At 39.3% G+C, this 21,666-nt stretch overlaps 1 protein-coding gene across 2 annotated transcripts in view; it reads right to left on the reverse strand.

Moving 5' to 3' along the window:
• Positions 1 to 7,881, reverse strand: part of RHOH (ras homolog family member H) — a 45,446-nt gene extending 37,565 nt beyond the window's left edge. The window contains exon 1 of one of the 2 annotated variants that reach the window (XM_006931159.5): positions 7,604 to 7,881. The gene's annotated coding sequence lies outside the window, so the exon portion shown is untranslated. The other variant, XM_003985423.6, reaches the window with a different exon arrangement.
• Positions 7,882 to 21,666: the final 13,785 nt, after the last annotated feature.

Here is a 21,666-nt window from a genome sequence, read left to right on the forward strand (position 1 = left end):
CAGCCCCATTTTCCTTTGAAAGGAGCACCGGCATTAAAAGAGTTACTTTACAGTTATCTCGTTCCCAGCCAGACACCATATCATCTTCACTCTCGGGTCCCCAGCCAAGTCTTAGTAACAATCATAATAGCTACATTTCTTCAGAGTTTATTTTATGCCAGGCACTAAGCTAAATGCTGCACACATTTATATTTCATTTTTATCCTTACAACAACTCTGACATAAGTATTTTCAGTTATTGGAGCTACTTTACAGATTTTTGTTTTTAATCTGAGGATTGAAGAAGTGAAGTAACGTGTCCTAGGTTCCCACAGCTCAGAAGCAATAGCACCAGGTTCAGCACAAGATAATCTGGCTCCAAAAGTCTGGATTCTTATTCACCATACTGTAGTTTTGTTATTATATGGATGCAAATATTTCACACTTCAGAAGAAAAAAAAAAAAGTGCTCCAAATCATTAGGAAAAAAAACACCAGCAGATCCATAGCATCTCAGTCAGACATGTGAAGGAAGTAACACATATTTCATGGAGTTTTTGGGTTGGCTTTTGAAGACTACAGGCTTGCTTGGTCAACCAAATCATTCTCCTAAGAGGAAGGCCACTTTAATACTTGATGACTGACCTGTAGTAACCAGAAATGGAGGTCTTACAGGATCCCTGAGCCACACAAACCTTTCCTAGCATAAATGGTATGGTAAAGGAAGACAGTAAAGGGAAGGCAAGTAGAAGATAAAGAGTAGTCCCAAAATGAAAAGACTCAGGGATCTCTGGGCTCCCACTCACCTGGAATTCTGTGATTGCTATGAAAGCTCAGAAAAGGCATAAGAATGGCATAAGAAGACTAGAAAACTATTGAATGGAGTCAGTTCTGTTCAGCAGCCTCTCAAGGTCCTCTATAACTTGTCTACACCTGAATTTTCCAAGCTTATTTCCTGCCAATATGTAAAACAAATTTTCCTCTTTTGAGGGCCAGTCTCCTCAACTGGACTGCTCATCTCGTCAGTCTCACCTCTGTGCCTTTGCCCACACAATCCTCCCATGTGAATTAACCTCCACATTCTCCATCTACTCAAATCTCATGTTTTTCCAAAGCCATGTCTTCCAGACCATTCTTGCTTACCCTCAAACCCCCTTTCTTGGAACTCTTATAACTTACCACCCATGTAACCCCAGTAATCACTCAATTCCCCTCTGAATTTTACCTCTTCCTGAATTTTACCTCTTGCCATGACTACTAGATTATATGTTCCTTTGGATAGAGACTTCCTTATATTTTTCTTATATCCTCCACAGCACCAGCTCGGAACCAATAAATGATTATTGACTAGTTGTTGCTTGCTTGAATATTTCAATGGCAACTTTCATTTAGTGAAGTACCTTAAACTAGTGATTTCCCTACCTTCATTTAGCTATAACCCAGGCTATTGATGGTACCTCATAGCATGTCCCCAAATCAAACCACCTCAAAAACTAAATTTAATTTAATTCAATTTAACTTAAAAATAAATACTTATCCTTCATATACCACTTGTAGGAAGAGGACTCAAGCATTGGCAATAGGTGAAACAGACAAGCTAGAAATTCCAGCTCCAAATCCACATCATCTGGATTTGGGTTGGTTTCTTTTTTGATTTAGAACATTTTAAAGCTCTTATTTATACAACTGAGAGGATCTTTAAGTTTACTTATCAAACATAGGGTGATATTTCAACTACCCAAATATTTGAACTCAGTCATAGTCAATAACAAACATATGAATTCTCTAAGAGAATATCTGAATAACCAAAAACCAACTATTATAACTTGTAAAGTTTCAAAAATGATATGCATCTTTTTAGGATGGTGCGTGGCGAGGCGGGGGGATTGGATACCAGGGCAAGTCCCCATTCCCCCATAATATGGTACCATATTTTACAACTATAGAAAAAGATAATTACTGTGTTTAGCCTAGAGTAAAGCTAAATACATTGGAGAGATTTCTTTTGACACTGAGGAACTATTTTTAAAGAAGCAAAAGTCTTACCTGTTGTAGAATGCCAAAGAAATTTCTTGACACCAAAATGACTGACTCCGGAAGTTAATTTGTTCAGTGCAGGTAAGTAAAAGCAAAAGCTGCCCAAGCGCTGTTATAAATTCCTCTGGGATTAACTTTTCCTTCCTCCCCAAGGATATAGCTGATTCACACTGGAAGAACCAAAACTGTAAGAGTTGAGCTGGTAGAGAATCCAACCCAAGATGGATGGATTTAGTGTGCGTGGTGACTGAGGTGGCAGGAACAATCCGAATGTGACAATAGAGATTAGCAAGTTCCTGTGCATAAGTCAATTTCCTGTAGCTGGCTCCTCTGAAGAGGGGATTTCATTTGTGTGGGTTTATGAGCGTGTGTGTGAGTGCGCGCGTGCGCACGTGCGCGCACATGCATTTTTCTCCATGACAATATGAAAAATTTCCCAGATAAGAGGCTTTTCCATTTCCCACCAACACAACACCTACGTAAAACTGAGGAAAGGAAGAGTGAAAAACCAAGATGATTCCTTAAGGAAATGAAATAAAGCAGAAGAAAGGAGAAAAAAATGTCCACTCCTCTAACCGGTCTTAGTTAATTTAAGCTTAGGAAAAAAGTACCTTAGAACATAAACGTCAACTTGGTGAACATACTAACTGTGGAGGGAAAACAGTAGGTGGATTGTTTGCTTTGATTTATTAATAACTATCAAATAATAATTTAGAAAGAACTGACCCAGCCATATCGAAAGCTCAAGCAGCCCCACAATGAATTTATCCTTTTTTGGACCAGCACCTGTGTTATGAGGTAGGTGACTGAGTTGTTTTCAGACTCCTCACAGTTTCATTATCTGCCTCCAAACACAAATTTACTTGTTTTGTCCTTCTGTGCAATCCAGGTGTAGAGACCATCTGCATTTAGATTATGGTGAAGTTGCCTAGACCAACAAATTTAACTTTCATGATGTGCTCACGATCCCCCATGCCTCAAATATCTGGATAGTCATAAATGCTACTGTCCAGGGTGAAATCTTGGTCAGAATATCTACATGCCATAAAGATAAAGTCAACTCCATTCAAGTCAACAAATAGCTATGGAGCCCCACTATGTGTAAGATTCAGTGCCGGGTGCTGGAATAGGGTGGGAACACAAAGATGAACAAGTTGGAATCTCTCACTCACAATGGTCAAAATCAAATAAAGGAGGACACAGACATAAAAGAGATGCTCCAAATGAGGATTTATTTATAGATCTCACTTGAAAAAATCCTGGCACACAGGGGTCAGGGAAGAGGAAAGTGTGTGGAACCATTTTGGCAGTAAAATAGCCACTGAGCATCGATATGGATTCTCTCATAATATTCCAGGGAGCCTCACTGGCTTCCAGGAGTCCCCACAGAACAGTAGTATTATTTGAGGGTCATTCTCATCACTGTAGACTCAGAATCCTGTTATGCACCTGACACTGTACAAAGACCAAGAAGAAAAGCACAAAGACCAAGACAGATATATTTTCTGTCCTCACAGCACCTATGTCTTAATTGAGGGGTGGAGGATGAGGGACAAAAACATTCAAATATATGCAACAGTTACAAATTGTAGTGATTATTACAAAGGAATCAGGGAAGAAGGTGAGCTGGAGAGCGTGACAATGTCTGTGTCCTAGAGGTGGCCAAGGAGGGCCTCTGTAAGAAGCTAACATTTAAGCTGAGACCTACAGCCGTGATTCTCCGTCCTGGCTAAAAATTAGAATCATCTGAGAAGCTTTTAAAAAATACCAGTACCTAGGCTCCACCCCTGGAGATTTCAGTTTAATTTGTCTTATTTGGAGACTGGGTATTAATAAGACACACACACACACACACACACACACACACACCCTCAATCATTCTAATGTGCCGCTACTGCTCTAATGATGAGAAAGAGGGGTGTGGAGAGAAAAGGAGGAAGGACATTCCGAGCAGAGATAATTTATATGTGCAAAGTCCCTGATGAAGGAAAGAGTTTGCTGTGTTCAAGGGAGTGGAAGAGGATTAATATGTCTAGTGTTCAGCAGTGGCAGGAATAAACAGTGCAAGACGGGCATTCTCAGAGAGGGACACACCATCACTAAGCCCATAAGAGACCCTTACATGAACACAAGTGTCCATTTATTAATGTGCACTAAGAACTCAATCTGCCGGGTGAGATCCTTGAGCTCTCTGATGAGTATATTATCTCCTTCTAGAAAATTCTCCGTGGAAAGCCAGATCACCGCCATGATATTATTAGATAAGTAGAACATATAACTTGTGGATACCTTAGTTATTTACCTCTGGTTTTGTTCATCGAAAGATTTAGGGCAGCTTGTAAGGATACATATACCTTAGCAAGATAAAACCAATTGAACACAAGAAATGAAAAGATGAGGCCAAGAGAAATGAAGACAAAGATTCTAAAACCAGAGGTGAGGTTGATACAGAAAAGATATGCCATGTGGTGCTAAGCTTTTAAGCAACCATATGAAATAAATTCTTCCACATAAAAAATTGAGTGCCCCTCAATAAAAATGACTATTTCTGAGACTAAAGAGAAACGCAGCCCCTGAATTCTCATAGAGAGGACATAACGGCTGAAATGAAACACCGTCTTTATGCTAAACACAGCCAGTGACAAGTTTTGCAAGGTGGTTCCTTACATTGCTTCTCAGTGCAGGCTGATTTCATCTCCTGAAACACTTGACTAAAAGCAATCCCAGGGTGCAAGTAGGGGAGGGTGTGCCGGAAGGGGGTGGTTAATACAGGGTGCGCTATCCCCGGGCACTGCTATGAGGTGCCAAATTAGTGCAGAGAGAAGATCAATTTCAGATTTCCTTCAGAAAATTGGGGATAGAAGAGTTTTCTCATCCAAGCTTCTAAAAGAATCAGGGCAGCAGTGACTTCAAAATTGGTCATACTTGCAGCAAGAGACCTAGGGGTTTTCTGTGTCCCCATTTCCTTTGAGAAAGTGGAGGAGTCGGGCAGGGACAGTGGCCTGCATGGACAACCCCCCTCCACCTGCAGGAGAAGGTGAGGCAAGACTCTGCCCTTTGAGACACAAAGCAAGAGGTGCCATAAGCATGAGGCCTCAGGCCTTGTGCATTTTTCCACAAAAGGGCACGCATACTCCCAGGGTCAGGCCACGTGGGGTGTGTCTGAGGGTCCAAGCACTCCCGTCGCATCCTGGACGGTGCTGGGAAGGGCATTGCTGGGTCTGGCTGCAAGACTGCCCTTTCCCGCTTGGCTCCCTGGCTGACCCCTCTTCTTCTGATGGACTGGCTCACTCTGTGTGTGTAATTTGTCGTTTCCGGTGTTCTCATATAGGCTTTCTGCTTCCTCCTGTTCTTGACGTGAGAAACAGTTTCTCCTAATGTCTCTCCCACACCTCTAATCTTCACATCGAGTTTAATCCCAGACGGTATTTTCATGGTAAGGGTGGGAGGGGGTTGGGGAGAGCTATCTAACTTTCTTCCTTTCCTGGAAATCTCTCTTTTTGGTTCTGTCCCAATCTCTCTTTTTCTCTCTTTCTCCCCCTCATTCTGTTAATAGACAGGGATACTGTTGGGGGTGGAAGCAAATGACTTAAACTACACATATATACCACACATCCACAGACACACACACATCCAAACCTCTCAGGGCGTCAGTTCTGATGCCTTGGGCCCAAGGTGGGGGAAATCCTGGGGAATTCAGCTATGGGTATGGGCCTCCTAGCAGGGAACAGACCCTATTATAAGCCATATTCCAGGAACCCACCTCCCATGAGCTCCTGTACCACCCATGTTGACATTGCCAGAGCCCTCACCAACAGTCTTATAAAGTCTAGTACAGAGGCCCTTGAGCCCTATGGCCTGGCCTTGCACACTGGTGTATCTTAGGCACTGAAAAGTCATGCGAGAACCATTTGCTGAACGATAGACTGATTCTCTCATCTAATCCTCACGATGACTCTATGTGGTAAACATTTTAAAATATGTTTTACAGACAAGGAGACCTCAGCTGGCTAAATGAAACTCTATGGCCTATGAAAAGGTGATGAAAGTTTTACCCCATCCAGCTGTCCTGGCTCTTTACGCCACCGTGTCCCAATAGAGAGAGCTGGGCCGCTGAGGGGAGGGAGATTCAGCCAGAGCCCCCAGGCCACAGGTCCATTTTTCCTCTCTTGGGTACCCCTCCTCTGAGATTCCCAGGCAAACACAATCCGCTTAAGGTCAAGACTTGCTTTCTCAAAACACCTTCATTTGAAATGCCCTCTGATATGGCAGAAGAACAGCTTATTTTCTCTTTAACAGTCTCCTAAGAACAAGGGCCTCTTTTATTGAGGATTTTTAAATAATAAGACAAATGTCTGTATACCCTGAACTCAGGCATAAGTGGTATTCTTGCCCATTGCAAACACGTTTTGCCATTTATTCCCAAGAGGACTCTTAATGACAATGGTAATCGTAATGTATAGTAAAATCTTGGAGACCTTGCGATATCAATCATTTACTAAACTATTTCTGCCCTTGGTTAGTAAGATGCCTCTCCTTCTTCTTACTATTAGCTTATTAACTGAAATGATTTAGATTTAGTGGGTAGCTTTTAATGTTTACACAGACCCTCATCTGTGATATGCCACCTAATAAGATAAAATATTTCAGTGGGTTCTGAAGATGGATATAGGTACTAAAACCTTGTCTGAATGCTTTGAAACCCAGGGCATTGGTCATACCGTAATTATTTTTACCCAGCTCCCCACTGCGTGATAACTGTATTAAACCAAAACACATATCCTTCTGATTGAGAGATTTCATGATGGGGATTGCAAAATGTTAGCCCTTCATAAAATAAAGAGGTTAATTCTGATGTATAATACATCAGTGTAAAATACATTCATAGAAAATACCCTTTAAAATTCTACATATTAAAATATCTTAGGAACGCCACAGGCTAGAAATCACATGAACAATTTCTTCCTTGCACATTTTAACTCGTTATAAACAACAGCCACCTTAACCAGATAAGAATATCGTTTCAAACATCTTCTAGCTTCTCTCTTATTGCCATAACCATAAAGACTATCATTTCCCCTGCCGTTCTTCCCACCATCTATCTTCTCTTTACCTGTTTTAATGCAACATGCTGCTTTTTGTGTTAGTGAATATTAGGTTCTCCGGATTCTCAACTGCCATTTTTATCCTGGTCTGTTTGCCCTGTGTAACTGTGTTTATCTAGCAAACATTTACATCCTGGTTCTTTTTATTGCAAAGCCATAATTCATAACAATGCAGGGTCTTGTTGAAGAAGATGATAGCACCCAAAGTAATCATTCAAGCTGTGGCTCTACAGTTATGGTACTTTTTTTTTCTTTTAACTGTTGGAACAGAGCTAATGTAGTCAAATGACCATTATCCTGCAAAGCAGTCACTTGGTAGTTGATGCACTTTTCCGACATTGCAGGCATTAGTCAAAGCGCTTTTAGAAACGTTTACAATATCCTCCTGACACGGTTTAACAAACTACAAAAGAAAACCAAAATCACTACCCTCTGTTCACAACGTGTTTTTAACTCCAAATATAATCTAGCTTGGTCACCCACCTTATCCACTGGCTGAAGCTCCAAAGGGCTGTCTCCCAAAATCAAATCCACCTGAAAAGGACAAAGATTTGCTATCATTGAAGAAACTTAAAAGAATGTGCCTCGGGTTCAGAGCAAATCCATAAGAGGAGCTTGAGACATGATGTAAGAGCAGTGTCTTTGGGTCAAGTGCATAAACTCCCATGGGACCCCTGCAAAGGGCGCAACATTCACTCTGAGGCAGAAATTCTGGTTTGTTTAAAAAAGAGGAAGAAGGCCATCACTGCTTCTTCTCACATTCATATTTTACTCGTTGCCTTGATAGGGATCTTCAGTTTGGGCACAAACATCACAGGGTAACTGCAACTCAGCACACCTGCTCGGAGCGGGGGTTGCAAACGTTTCAGTTATAAAGCAGAGACCAGTGAGTGCTAACTTGCCATCTCTTCAAAATAACAGATCTCCTGCACAGTTCTGGAGGGAACAGGTTGAAGTCTGTACCCAAAGGTAATCTGACATTTTGGAGAAAGTATAAATTTGAATTAAGACAAAGCAAGATTCAAATTCCATCTCCATTTAATTGCAAGGATACGGCCCTAGTTGTCCCATCTGGAAAATAGGTATAATAAGAACTATCTTGGAAGGATTTTTGTAAAAAAGCTGTAAAGTCCTTGAAATGTAGGAGAGACAAGTTAACATGGTGGCTATTATTTTTTTTTTAATTTTTTTAACGTTTATTTATTTTTGAGACAGAGAGAGACAGAGCATGAACGGGGGAGGGTCAGAGAGAGGGAGACACAGAATCAGAAGCAGGCTCCAGGCTCTGAGCCATCAGCCCAGAGCCCGTCGCGGGGCTTGAACTCACAGAGTGCGAGATCATGACCTGAGCTGAAGTGGGACGCTTAACTGACTGAGCCACCCAGGCGCCTCAACATGGTGGCTGTTATTAGCCACTCTTGTTTTGGACTTTTGCCTTCTGGAATTTTTTCCTCCATCTCTATCCCCTCTTTGAATAACAAGTGTTAATTTTCATAATTTGAGGAGATTTGCCAGTGCCCAAATTCTGGTTGAATAAAGTCATACAAGCTTACACATCATGGATAGGATTCCAATATCATGTGTTTATTGTCTCAACAGTTTTAAAGGATCTAGAATTTTTTAAAAGTAATCTCTGCTCCCAACGTGGGGCTCCCAAGATCGAATCACATGCTCTACCAGCTGAGCCAATCAGGTGCCCCAAGGATGTAGAAATTTTAAAATCAAGTTGTTAATGGTACTTTATTTTTTATGTGTAATCAAAACAATCACAGAATCTTCAGACATGCCTTCTGAGGTCATCTGTTCATCCACTACACTGTTCACTCACCTAAGATAAGTGAAATTTTTCCTTTCTTGTCTCATTCAACAAATATTTATTGAACATTAGCTATAATATTCATTAAGCACTGTGCTAGGCCCTCAGAAGACAGCAGGGAACAATAACAACCACAAAAATAGCCTGGTCTCATGAGTTTGCATCTACTGGAGAGACATGCAATGAACATAATTTAGTAATATAGTATGTTACAGTGTGCTAATTACTAAGAAGAAAAAAGCAGAAAAGAGGGATAGAAAGCTTGGGCGAGATGCATATTCAAATAGGAAGGTTAAGAAAGACCTCAGCCAGAAGAAGAGGGAGGTAAAGTCTGTTTTTTAAAACATCCAATAGTGATTTTAATGTTTAATGGTCCTTAACATCAGCATACATCCTCAGGTTTAATGAGACTTTGCCTTCTGCTCACCGTTGGAAGACTTGCTTCCTCATGTACCCACTTTGGCAAGGGGGATCTGACTGCCCAGCTCTGGGAGACAGCCCTCCCAGACTGGAAGGGGGGACTTGTGGGTACTCTCCTCTCAGCTCCAACCCTCCACTTTGCTTACTTCTCCTCCTTTCTGCCCTGAGTCTCTCCTCTGAATCCTTGTAAGTCATTTTGTGATGGACTGCTGACATCTAGAGAGAAATATGACCAAAGCCAAACACCTAGTAGAAAAAGCCAAGGTGGTAGGAGCTTTTTAAGACAGTGTCACAAAGCTGCCTTGTCCTTCAGCTTGCTATTCTCTGCTCCCATGATCTTTTTAACCAACTCTTAATAATAATAATGATGGTCACACTGACCTACCATTTATTGAGCATTTAACATGTGCCAGTTAAGCACTTTATACACATTTTTTTTTTTTTTACTTAATCATCCCAACAAATATGAGGTAGGTACCATCGTTATCCCCATTTGCAGAGGAGGAAACCAAGGCACAGAAAGCTTAAGTATCTGGTTCAAGATTGCTCAGGCAATAAATGGCATGGCCTGATTCTATAAACCATTTTTGCAATGGTAGCCAGTTGAATTTTGGTTAAATGTTGGTTATTAGGAAGGTCTCCCATTCCAGGCGGATATCCCAATCTCCCAGCCTATTTGCCTGAATTTCACATGGCTTACTGAAGAAGACGGATTTTCTTTTATATATATATATATTTTTTTAATGTTTATTTATTTTTGACAGAGAGAGAGAGAGACAGAGCGTGAGCGGGGGAGGGGCAGAGAGACAGGGAGACACAGCATCCGAAGCAGGTTCCAGGCTCTGAGCCCGACGCGGGGCTAGAACTTACAGACCACGAGATCATGACCTGAGCTGAAGTTGGACACAACCGACTGAGCCACCCAGGCGCCCCAAGAAGACTGATTTTCAAAAGTCATCATTATTCTCATCCCCCCCCCAAAAAAATCTGAAATATTTTCCTTCACCCTCTCCCTGTGCCTTGTGCTCTTAAAGAATGGTTGTTTCCTTCGTCTTTTTTTTCCAAGATGCCTCTCATTTCCTCTTAGTGTATAGGCATGAATGCTAGACATAGTCATTTTTAGATGCTATTTTTATTAGCTATTATCACTATACAAGTAGGCCAGAGGAATTTCAGCCACTATTGAATAATGGTACTGACAATGTGAAGGACAAGTGTAAAAATGGCTCCATATGCACTACTGAATACAGTTCTGGAAGCTGTTAACAGATATATACTGATTTATAGAAGAGACACATTACTGTCTTCTGAAAATTACACAAAACTAGAATTGATAGGGCTTATCAGTTCATAATTTGATCAGGTGGCTCTCTTAAATGAATAAAATGCATCGTACAGGAACAAATAACAAACACAAGGAATTCAGGGCATGTTATGGGTTGAAAATAAAATGACCAGTGGTATTTTAATTACATAGAGCAGTTTAAAATTTTGCTTGCACAAATGCCCAGTTTGTGTGTAGATTTGGCTTTAGATGAATGTAATTTCATGTTTTCCGTTTTCCTTTTTAAGATTCTATGCACACATTAGGGAGCGTAGGTGGTTCAGTCGGTAAGCCTCCAACTCTTGACTTCGGCTTGGGTCATGATCCCAAGACCATGGGATCAAGCCCCACTTCCAGCTCCGCACTGAGCACGGAGTCTGCTTAGGATTCTCTCTCTCCCCCTCTCCCCTGCTTATGCTCTCTCTCTAAAATAAAAATTAAAAAAAAAAAAAAGATTCCATTCACACATTAAAAATGGTTGAAAAAAATCAGCTGGGGACCTCCTTAACCTCACCAGAAAGTAGCATATTCCTTAAACTGGTGTTTATTTCAACAAAAAAATGTTACATTTGATCTGTTAGCAAATCTGGAATGATTTGGCCAGAGCTTTGGGAAGCCAGATTCAGACTAACATATTCCATCTTCCTTACCAATTAACTTCTTGTCTTAGAAATATCCACTGCTCAAATGATAAATGTTGAGTCAACTAAGCAAAATTGTGAATTCCATTCACTTTACTACTGATGCAACATTCATGGACAGAACAAGCTCGAAACATCTGTGTGAATGTTTGTACTTATTTATAAAGTGCAATTTGGTCCGTAGATTAAAAAAAAAAAAAGAAAGAACATCATGTCATCCAGCTGAGACTTGACACCAGTTGGCCTTGCTTATCTGGAAAAATAGTTATGGGCACAACGAAAGAGACAGGTGTGGGCACTAGAAGCATCAAGTTTCTTCTGGGAGGTCCTGAGGTCATTTCTTTGCTACTAGCGGCTCCATCTGAAGAAGCAGGCCATTTCAGGTCACTGTAAATCAAAAAATATTTAATGATACGGGAAAGTGCTCACAATATACTGTTAAGTGAAGAAAGTACAATACAAAACTTGAATTTGAATTCAACTATTATAGACGCACCTACAAGTGTTAATAGAGGTAACCTCCGGGTGACAGGACACAAGTGATTTTTAATGTTTTCCTCTTTCCTTTTCTGTATATCCCAAATTTTTTATATTTATGACTAGTATTTATATAAACCAGATAGAAAACTACTGCTGTTGTTTTTATCTGCATTGAGCAAGTCTACCTAAGTTTTCTTCATAAAACCTTGTCACTGCTTCAGCTGCAATGTGTTTTGCATAATAACCAGTGATTTTATAGCAGTTGATTCTCAGAGGACAATTACGGAACCACAGTTGAACCTTGCAAAGTCATCTTCCTCATCACTCTGACTCTATAGTCTTAGAGGATTCCAATCAGATGCAAATTCCACTTCCTTGTAGTCTTCCAAAAACAAGGGATTCCAGAGGTTTTTGCACTTACGCTCTTAGATGTTCTGTCTTAAATTTCCTTTAAAATGGAAACCGTGGCTGGGAAAGATATCCTAAGCTATCAAGTAGCTTTATCTTCTCACGGGAAAGATAAAGGCATACTCAGAAATAAAAGAGCGAGGTTTCCGGGAAACTTATGCAGTGTCTGAGCTCAAAAAGAAAGAGGTAGTGGGAAATGCTTGATGCTTTATTAGAGGAAAACATGTTTGTGACAAGTGCAGTCAACGATTGCAAAAGTTGGTTTCAAGTTAAACCTGCTGCTTTCTTCCTATTATTAGTATTATTACCTAAATTATTATTGCTGTGCAGTGTTTTAATCATTTAGGAGAAAAGGGAGTAATTTTGTAAATTCTCCTTAATGAGCACTTTCTGTTTAAATGATACTGAAAATTATACATAAAATTTCAAGATTAATCATAAACACCTATTCTTTTTACTTTTTTAACCACAAAAACCTTTTAAAAAGCAAAATTTCTATTAAAACATTTTCATAGTAAAAATTTTGAGTTTTCATGTGTTTATCAAAAACAAAATGGTTTACACTAAAATGTTAACATAATTTCTTTCCTCTGGAGGATTGGATTATAAAGGATTTTCTTTTCTCCTTTTTTACTTTCCTGTCTACATATTTTTTAAATTTTATCATAGGAGTACTTATTGATTTTATTGTAAGAGGAATCAAATATTATTATAAAAGTAAAAAAATGGTTTTTATAATTTTGAGCAAACCTATCTCAATGGTATTTATTTTTTTCCCATGGTGTTTATTATTCAAAATATAAAATAAGATTGTTTTTGTTCTCTGTAATTCCTTTCTTTTAAATTAATCTTCTAAATATAAAATAATGAGGCTGTTTTTAATGCTTTGGAAGGAAAACATTAAGTTACAAACTTTTAACTTTGAATTTTTATCTTTCAGATTAATTTACAATTTACAAAATACTTCTGTGTATATTATCATTTTTGATCCTCAAAAGATCACTGTAAAATAGCAAAAACCAGTATTATTATTATTCTCACAACCTCATTTTATATGTAACTGAAGCTCAGAAAGGTTAAGCAACTTACATAAAGCCACACAGCCAGTGAGTGAGAGAACTCTCTAGATCAATTAACTTCTACAGCATTTTCCCCTTCAGATAACAAATTACATTTCAAACTGATTCATTAACACAGTAAAAGGTATACATAGAAGAGAGACATGTAAAAAATCAAGAAAATCTGTTATTTTAAAGGGATCATAGATTTATTAATATAAAAAGATACAAAACTAAAGTGTCTGTACAATTAAATCCTAATTTTATATGAAAAAATATATTCATGTCTAAAAGGATCGAAAATAATTACATCAAATAATAGTGATTGTCTCTGGTCAAATTGAAGATAATTTTTTCACTTATTTAATAATTCTTTCATTTTGGGTACTCTGCAAATTTTTAACAATCAGAGTTAATTCTATAATCAGAAAGATAAACATTACAAGCTGTTGTTAATAAAGTAATATAAACATACACTTTATTCTCATTAGTGATTGTCTAATGGAATTGGTTTCACTTCCATTTTTGCTTTGCAGCAAATTTTTTATTAAAAAGAAAAGGCAGATGTGGTTTCAATGTAAAAAAAAAAAAGTGATGGGAAATCACAGCACTGTATTCTGAGGGCTTGGCTCTCTATTCTAACCCATTTAGCAAAACAGGGCAAGTTTCGAGAATGTTACCTGAAAAACTATTTCTGTGGTTTTCCTTGTCTCCACATGTCCCAGTGTTAACTGTTAGCTTGGATGCCTACCTGCCCAACAGCTATTTCCTCTTCCTTGCTAAAAGAACCTCTATTTGGGGATGGGCAAAGTGTCCCAAATCAAGGGATGAACCACGACGTCCAGTCAAAGACAGTGAAAGAAAATCTTTTAGTTCCTGGCTTCCCAGCTTCCCTTGCAGCTCTGGGTAGCCATGTGACCCAGTTCTACCCAATAAAATATTTGGGAAAGTCTTCTTGAGTGCTCCTGGGAAAGATGTTCCTTTCCAGTTAGATCATAGAGACGTGGTCAGAAAGCACATGCCTTCCTTTCACGTTTGGGTGTTGTCATAGGAGAATACTCTCTTCTGAGAGCTACAGCAGCCATCTTAGGACAAGTAGGAAAGCAGAGAAAACTACAGAGACACAGAACCAGAACATTGTTGACCCACTCACCACCTCTTAACTTTTATTATGTGAGAAAATTATCTGCCTGCATTACTTGCAACTGAATGTCCTCTAATGATGTAGTAACACGTAACAAAAATTTGAAGTTGAAGCTATCAACATCTTACAAAATGTAAAAGAAATTAGCAAATGCCCAGCCTAAATGGCCAACAGTGTAAAGTGTCATACAGAAATGGCTAGGTAGAAACAATATTATATGTCAAATAGGTCTCAATAAAGCTGGAAAATAAAAAGAAATGATTAGATTATTTTACTGGGATATTATACAGTTACTTTAAAATAATATTTAGGGGGCGCCTGGGTGGCGCAGTCGGTTAAGCGTCCGACTTCAGCCAGGTCACGATCTCGCGGTCCGTGAGTTCGAGCCCCGCATCGGGCTCTGGGCTGATGATGGCTCAGAGCCTGGAGCCTGTTTCCGATTCTGTGTCTCCCTCTCTCTCTGCCCCTCCCCCGTTCATGCTCTGTCTCTCTCTGTCCCAAAAATAAATAAACGTTGAAAAAAAAAAAAAAAGTAAAATAATATTTAGGAAGACAGTGTGGCCACATGAGATTCTCATAGTCTAGGATTATGCGAAAATAAAAGAAAAAAGAAAAACAACTTGGGATTATAAACGCACAATGATTACAACAACGTTTTCAAAGACTGTGAGGAAATAAACCCAAACCACTAACAGGAATTGTCTTGGGGAGATAGGATGCCAATAAGTTATTTTTATCCATTCCTCTATTTTCTAAATATTGAACCTCATAGGTTACAATTTTTACATTAAAAATATTAAATAACTCATATAGGCATGCAGTATAAATCCTTGGAAGAATTAATATCAAATATAAGAATATGCTTGGCTCCCTACTGCCAGACTCAAACTTCCCAGCTTGACTTTCAAAGCCCTTCCAAACATGGCTCCTGCTTATCCTGCTAGCCCTGTCCGCCATCACATGTCCAGTTCCAGACACACTGAACACTCTCGTGTGCCTCTGTGCATGTTCTTGCCTCAGCCTGAAAAGCCTTTCCTTGTGTGCAAGATAAACATTGGTAGTTGTGCCAAGACTGCTGGTTATTCCCCCAAATCCCTTTCCTGAGTAATAGAAAATAATTTTCAACTGAACACACTGCAGTCCAGGATAAAGGCTATATGTCCCAGCCTTCCTTTCAACTGAATATAGTCCTATGGCTTTGTTCTGGCTACTGAGGTATGGGCAGCCTTCAGGCAACCTCCAGGAATGTCCTTAGTAGGAAAAGGTACTCTCTTCTTCATTCTTTCCTTCTTAGATACTGAAGTTTGAACAGCCAACTTGGACCATGAGATGAAAGCCATGAGTTGAACTTAGAGGAACAAGATAGAAGGAAGCTGGGTCTCTGATGGTCAGTCACTGCCACACCAGCCGTGGGGCACCTACCTCTGGATCTCATCCGCATAAGAAGAGAGATGGACTCCTATCTTGCACACCCACTATTGTTTTAGGGTTTTCTGTCCTACATAATTTAAAACTAATGCTAATTGACATATTAATTTATGAGATAAGCTACTGGCAAAAATGTTTTTAGAAGAGGGATGACAGGGGCGCCTGGGTGGCGCAGTCGGTTAAGCGTCCGACTTCAGCCAGGTCACGATCTCGCAGTCCGGGAGTTCGAGCCCCGAGTCAGGCTCTGGGCTGATGGCTCGGAGCCTGGAGCCTGTTTCCGATTCTGTGTCTCCCTCTCTCTCTGCCCCTCCCCCGTTCATGCTCTGTCTCTCTCTGTCCCAAAAATAAATAAAAAACATTGATAAAAAAAAAATTTTAAAAAAAGAAGAGGGATGACAATAATATCACTGAATTGCTATCCAGAAGAAATGAGCAGAAAGTTGGGAGTTTGGGGCTGGCATGCAAAGGAAAACAGAAAGGTTGAAGAGAGAAGGTGCTAGCAATATGGTGAGAAGCCACAGCCACCAATGATTATTTGGGGAGGAGATGGGGGCTAAGATTTGACCAAACAAGTTTTAAGAATAAAGATAATTAATATTAAATATTAATTCACCTATTGTACTCTGCTGCAATGTAATTCCCTGATGTTACTAAATTCTCAGTAAAAATCTAATATACACAATAGCCTGGCATGAGCAGGTTTTTTAAAAAATCAAGGGGAAAGGGTCAAGGCAGAGTAAAAAAACAGCCGAAATGAAACTCCAAAAGGCTGTACATTCAGTGGAAGCTGAAAACAGAGCTTATAATAAGCAAAAGCTTCCTCAAATCCCCAGAAAAGTAGGCAGAAATGCTGTATTTCTCAATATGGAACAACTTTTAGAAGCAATATGGTACATATATTAGCATGTTTTATGTTATATATATATATATATATATATATATATATATATATATATTGCATATCATTTTTCTTTATACCAGAAATAGAGTCATGCTAGACATATTGTTTTGCAACTTATTTGTGTTTTAACCAATCAATGTGTCTGGGACATCTTTACAAGTAAATTAACTTTGTCCTTTAAGAAACAGCATAGTATTCTATCATATGGAAGTACCATAATTATTTTAGTCCATATTGATGCAAATTCACTTTTTTGATATTGCAAATACCAATTTGGTACTGCAAAGTGGTATTTATACTTGTGTAAACCAATGTAACACTTGAATGCAATTGTGCATTAGCAATTAAATATTTCTGGAATGACAGGAAGAGACTTCGCAAAGTTTCAGAGTAGATATATTTTTTATTGTGGTAGCTCTTACCACATTGCATTCCGGAGAAGTCTCCAAGTGATGTATGAGTGCCTATTTGCCTGTACACACTAGGTGTTATAAGTCTTTTTCCTTTTTGCCAGCTGAAAAGTGCTATCATGTTATTTAGTGAGATTTAACATCTTTTCACATATTTACTGGTCATCTGTATTGTTTCCCTGAAATGCAGATTTATATCTTGTGCCTGTTTTTTCTATTAAATTATTTATTTATTTTTTTCATACTTATTTAGAAAAATGTTTATATGTTAAAGTTATCAATAATTGGTCTTATATATTTAACAAAAGTATCTCTTGGTCTGTCATTTGTCTTTTAATTTCATCTATGTTGTCTTTTGCCATGCACAAGATTTTAATTTTGGAAATTACTTAGATTTTGCCACTCCAAAGTGTAAACAATATTTTCCAAGCTATCATTCTATCAAAATTATATGGCAATGATGTAATAATTTAGAGTACAATCTCTAGCACCAAACTGCCTGCGTTTACATCTTAATTATGCTGTATAGCTTCGGGAAAGCTATTTAACTTCTAAGTGCCTTGGTTTCCTCAAATATTAAATGGGGATAAGAATAATATCTATTCCCCAGAAGGCAGGTGGGAGGATTAAATGAGTTAGTACATACTAGGTGTTCAGAATACTCCTTGCAACACAGAAAGTTTCAATAACCATTAGCTACAGTTATTTTGCTGTGTCTTAATGACAGTAGGTTTCCAAAGTGTTTTAATATCTGAAATAGCCCACAAGTAAACACTCAAGAAATGCATCCAATCCCAATAATGGCCTTAACCTTTCTGCCACCTGCCAGAAAAATGAAACTCAGCACCTGAAGACAGAAAACTGAAGGCTGCAAATAAGAAGGACAGGGTGCCACAGAGCAAATTAAATAGAAGTACCAGCTGCAAAACTCAACAAGCTATAAGGAAATGGGAGAACATAAGGTAGTAATTATGTTTCATCTGTGAGTCTTCCCCTGACAGGGCTCTCAAACAGCAGCTGCACAAACATGTCTCATCCTTTCTGACACAAATGTGCCGTTCACATTCAAAGGAAACTCATTTCCTATACATTGAACCTACTATACATTTAGTAAGTCTCAGGGACTGCCTTGTGTTCAGATCTTTCAAAAGCTTTGTTTAGTCTTGGGCAACTTTATGTTGTTGTTTAGAGAGCCTGATCATTGTCCTGTCAGCATTGTGGCTGGAAGACGAAGATTGTTCGTTGTTTTCGCGACGATAAAGTGTGCCCACATTTTGTTAATAATCACTGGAATCTCCAGAAAGGCACATGTTGCCCAAGTACCGCTAGTTATTATTATACTTCTTGAATCTCTTCCATATCTGTGAGTACCTTTTTTGTGCCTAAAGCTGAATGGTGGTTTTTTTTTTTTTCCAACGTTTTTTTTATTAATTTTTTTTGGGACAGAGAGAGACAGAGCATGAACGGGGGAGGGGCAGAGAGAGAGGGAGACACAGAATCGGAAACAGGCTCCAGGCTCCGAGCCATCAGCCCAGAGCCCGACGCGGGGCTCGAACTCACGGACCGCGAGATCCTGACCTGGCTGAAGTCGCACGCTTAACCGACTGCGCCACCCAGGCGCCCCATGAATGGTGTTTTCTTAATGAGTCTACAAGAGTCTTCTCCATGATATTTACATATAGCTGAAGGAACAGCTTTTGGTTTTACTGACCAACTCTTGTTATATTTGTATTTATTTCTGATTTTTGTCTATTTCATTTGTAATGATGCAGGCAACAGAAAGGTAAAGACTACTTTTGAATTTCAGTACTCATTTCTGAGCAAGCAATTCATCCCCCTGTTACTTTCTTTGATTTACTCTGTTGTTTGTTTTCTGGTTGCTCAAGTGAAATGCTCAGTCTTTTTCTTTTCAGTTGCTCTCATTTCGTAATAAAAGCACTTGGTGATAGCAACTTTATTTGAATTTCAAAGTACAGAGTGATCCAGGAGACATCTAGGCTACAAATGACTTATAAAAATAGAATTGCTCTCTCAAAAAAGGCCTGTGTGCCACATGAGTGCCGAGAAAATGGTAGAACATTAGAACCGGGAGCAGCCTCAACAAGAGCCTAAGTCCTAAGCCCTACAAACGGGGACTCTGATCACAGGCAATGAGATAATTTGTCTGATATTAAAAAGTCACATATCCTCACACTGACCTGTGCTCTTGTTGAGCAAGAAGTCTTAAAAAGCCAAGCCAAGTCACCTCTTTCCTTCCCTTCCTTCCCTCTGCATGATACCAGATCACCTTCTATCGCACGAAGATCATCATCTATCTTCATCATCAACCCACATTCAAAATACTGTGCAAATTCTGTTTTCAAAGTTGAGCTTCAGCCAGATACTGCCCCGGGCTTCTCTCTCCCCTCCAGATTAGAAACTGGAGGAAACTTGTGGAAGGCAGAAGAATAAAGTTGGTTGCTTTGTGAATTCTACATGCAAACACTGGGAGCTTAGATGATTAAAAGTTAACTCAGTGAAAAAAAGATATGTCACAATTATTTGGGCCTCTGTCATGGTTCCACCCTTCTCACATTTTCTCCCACTTGCCACAGAGTGACCTCATTGCCTTAATCCTGCAGATCTCCTCCTCCTCCTCCTCCACCTCCTCCTCCTCCTCCTCCTCCTTCTTCTTCTGCTTCTTCTTCTTCTTCTTCTTCTTCATCTTCTTCTTTTTTAATGTTTATTTATTTTTGAGAGGTGGAGGGGAGGCAGAGAGAGAGGGAGATACAGAATCTGAAGCAGGCTTCAGGCTCTGAGCTGTCAGCACTGAGCCTGATGCAGGGCTCTAACCCACAAATGGTGAGATCACGACCTGAGCTGAGGTCGAATGCTTAACCGACTGAGCCACCCAGTCACCCCAATCCTGCAGTTCTTAACCAAAGTTGGGGGAGACAGGGGTATGCCTGACAGAATCACCTCGGGAGTTATTTTGTTGAAATTATATACTCTGCTCCTTGAATCATAAACAAGGATCTAATCAAAGAAGAGGGGAGATAACAAAAGATGAAAAGGAATCTAGGAATCTAGTTTGGAAATAATTAGAAATGAGGACAGATGTTCATCACAGTATCAGTGGTGAAAACTGACCAACGTGAATGTAAGACGACAGGAAAATAAATTACATTATAGTAATCCACATTATGGAGTATGTTTATAACTATTGCAACTAATATTTTCAATAACATGAGAAAAGACACATGGTTTAACTTTCATTGCAAAGTTCAGGATACAAAAATATATATAAAATATGATTCCAACTATTTATATGTTTAATGTATATATGTAGCAAAAAGTTTGGACAGGAAGACACCAAAATGCTAGGAGATTTTTGTTTTGAATGGGATTAATGGAGAACTTTAAAATTCTTTTCTCTTTATAAACATTTTTGTGTTTTCACTATTTTTCTCACAAACATTATTGCATTTATAATCAGAAACAAATCAAGAAAGGTTTATAGGTAAGAACTTCAAATATGTACCTTCTATATCTTATAATCAGTTCTGCAGAAAGAAAAGAAATAAGGAAGATGGGGAGGGGAGGAGAAAGTTCTAACTCAGAGAAAAGGAAGTATTGGTTTACCAGCACTGGTGATATTCAAAATATTTATTGAGAGTCTGGCCGAGGCTCCACGCAATGAGAACACAGGATGCCTGTAGCTAACTGGTTCACTCACACCGTGTATTCTCACTGAACGTCAGCTTTTCAGGCTCACTTTACAAGGGAAGGTGTTAGGAATATCCTGACCACTACTCTGAGGATTTGAATCTGTGCATGGTCTCCTTGCACAGAACAGGTCTCCCTCCATCTGCCTCTGTCAAAACTCTGTTTAGGAGTTTCCTCTTTCCTGGCTGTCCCAGCGAAAATAAGCTTCCTCTGCTTCCTGGTAGCCTTTTCCCCCATATCTCTAATGTAGTACTCATCATAAATGCTGCCTCATACTATAGCAATTGTGTGTCCTATCGTCTTTCCTGCTATTCTGCAAGTCCTTGACGGCAGGGGGTATATCCCCATAGTCCCTAACATGGGAGAAGTCACATCTGAGTCCTCATACAACTATATAAAAAGCAGGGCTCCTTGACATCATGGTGTACCTTCCAGAAAGTCCATGGGATTAAGGTAGCCAATTGCCTTTTGCAACTTTGGATGAAGGTTTGTTCACATCCAGGATCTGAGCAATTTACTGAGATGGAAACACAGACACGTTTCCTAAACCAGCCCCTCTGAGATAAGGGAAGTTGGCCTGACTGGAAGAGAAGCCTCTACTGATGGTGAAAGTAGAACTAGATATAGGTGGGGTCCCTCCTTTATTCTGGGGTAGGGGGAGACTAGGGGAGCAAATAGGCAACATCAAGGAGGCGTCACCTGGACGTACTCTGAGATACCTCTACAGGGAATACTGGGTGGTGCTTTTGCAAAATGACTAAAAAGTTCTCAGCTTTGGAACATCATAGATTTGATATAATCATTCACTCAG

The sequence above is a fragment of the Felis catus genome, chromosome B1 (assembly GCF_018350175.1).
Source record: "Felis catus isolate Fca126 chromosome B1, F.catus_Fca126_mat1.0, whole genome shotgun sequence".
NCBI lineage: Eukaryota > Metazoa > Chordata > Mammalia > Carnivora > Felidae > Felis > Felis catus.